Here is a 2500-nt window from a genome sequence, read left to right on the forward strand (position 1 = left end):
ATACAATTATGACAAACAACAAACAATATAACAATATAAATCAATGAAATTACAGTACATAAAGGAGATGGTGCGCTAAAGTAAACATATGGTATACAGTATATGTGTCCTACTGGTTGTCCCTTTTCTTGTGACAGGAATTGACATATTTTGCAGCTAAAACTGCACATTCTTTCATTTCTCCCAAAAGGAGTGGCAATTTCTCCCTTTCTGTCATACTTCTGAATTCTGGGCAGATTATTTCAATTTTTGGGAAGATTTCCTCCCTAATGTTTGTGTATTTCTCTCTCTCTCTCTCTCTCTCTCTCTCTCTCTCTCTCTCTCTCTCTCTCTCTCTCTCTCTCTCCTGCTCCCATGTATTATTCTGTGTGTGTGTTTGTGTGAGAGAGCAGGACTGTCACGATTATGACATTTTACATGATGATTAATTGTCCCTCAAATAATTGCGATTAATGATTTAATTGTGTTTTTGTCGTTGAGAAATGCATTCTGTCTTTTGGCTTTTAGGCTTTGAAGTTGCACGTGGCAGATATGACACATAACCTAAATATACGAAGAAATGACTGACATATTTGACAACTTTATACTTAAAAAAAGAACATTGATAGTGGAAATAGCCGATCTACAAGCTGTGACGCATTGTGAGCTTGTAGATCTGCTATTTCCACTTTTTTAAATGTTTGAAAATATATGATCATTTTTTCAACATGGAAACGAGTATGACGATTATGACAAATAATTGCGATTAGACGATTATGTAATAATTGTGAAAGGCCTAAGGGTGAGTGCGTGTGCATGTGCGTATGTGTGTGTGTGTGCGCGTGTGTGTGCGTGTGTCAAAGTTCTTTATTGAGTGAGCTTGAGGAAAATGCATGCAGGCTGAGGCTATAGCTTATAGTTACATTTAGGAGGGCTTCTATGGACATCAGTTTCCCCAGCACTCATCCATCCTAACCTGACTCAGCCAGAAGGTGGCGGTATTGAGTTCATGAGTTAAGTTCACAATACAGCTTCCATCAGGGATCGCTCAAGCCCAAACCGCTGAAGAAGGCCGTCCCTCTTTTCAACTACTTGGCAGGTGATTTGGCGGGACTGTCTTGTCTATCAGCATCTGGGCATGCTAACTCCAACCAATCATATTGATGTGTCTACATGACGTATAGTAGCTGCACCAGCAGGAAATAAAGTAAACATGCAAGGCTTGCATTATGTGGAATAGAAGTAAAAATACTGAACACTGGAAATATAGTAAAACATAAAGAGTAAAGTCAAAATACCTAAAAACCTTACTTGAAGAGGTGGTTCCATAGTTTGTGTGTGTGTCTGTTTTGTATGTGTCTATGGAATTAACACTAGTAATACTCCCTAATCGGGAGATAAGTTGGTCGCTTATCTCCACAAATAGGCCAAAAGTTTGTTTTACCAATTATCAAGACATACGGGCAGTTGACAGTTTGCCATGGTTACTCATTGAAGTTGAATCTCCATACATGGAGATAACCTACGCATCACACTAAGTCTGACCTCACCAGCCCATATTTGGGCATGAGCAACTTATGTCTCCATATATGGAGATATGATGACATCACACAGTCCTCAGCCGATGATGTGGCGTGATGTCATACAATACACAAACGAGCCCTACAGTATAAAGGGGCAATTCTTGCCAGGAAAGAAGCATTTCTTCGACTCAGACCTTATCGCCAGGGTTGGCTTATAGCAGCTGTCGGTAGGACCATATATGGATTCTGTTAGTGTGGATCTCCTAACAGGGCATCATCTGGGATACAATCCCTTTTATGCCCATATATGGAGATCCCTAACAGAATCCCTTTCATGCCCATATATGGAGATCCCTAACAGAATCCCTTTTATGCCCATATATGGAGATCCTAACAGCATCCCTTTTATGCCCATATATGGAGATCACTAACAGCTAACAGAATCCCTTTTATGCCCATATATGGAGATCCCTAACAGAATCCCTTTTATGCCCATATATGGAGATCCCTAACAGAATCCCTTTTATGCCCATATATGGAGATCCCTAACAGAATCCCTTTTATGCCCATATATTATGGAGAAATCCCTGCTCTGAGTATCTGACATCAGTGTGATGTCACCTGTTTATGCCCATATATGGAGATCCCTGCTCTGCGTATCTGGTTGCTATGGTAAACAGTTGGTTGCTAGGGTAAAAAAAACATGGTTGCTATGGTAAACAGTTGGTTGCTAGGGTAAACAGTTGGTTGCTAGGGTAAAACCATGGTTGCTAAGGTGGTTGCTAACGTACACTAACAGACCAGCAACAACAGACTGTTGCCACAGCAACGTACACAAAGGTTTGTGTACACATGTGGTGTGATGTCATACTGATGCGGAGATATGAGCAGGGCAAAGGTGTGACGTGTGACGTGTGACGGACGGACGGCCGGTGGAGGTTTTCATAGTAAACTGCTCCCTGACGGTCGCAATTACTCTAATAGACCACCGGGTGTGG

The 2500-nt window shown here is 41.2% G+C and overlaps 1 protein-coding gene across 1 annotated transcript in view; it reads left to right on the forward strand.

Moving 5' to 3' along the window:
* The window catches only part of LOC308289077 (transcription initiation factor TFIID subunit 4), a gene marked incomplete at its 3' end in the record, with an annotated part of 184274 nt that overhangs the window by 27410 nt on the left and 154364 nt on the right, over positions 1-2500 (forward strand).

The sequence above is a fragment of the Nannobrachium achirus genome, assembly GCF_963921795.1.
Source record: "Nannobrachium achirus genome assembly, chromosome: 7".
Classification (NCBI taxonomy): domain Eukaryota; kingdom Metazoa; phylum Chordata; class Actinopteri; order Myctophiformes; family Myctophidae; genus Nannobrachium; species Nannobrachium achirus.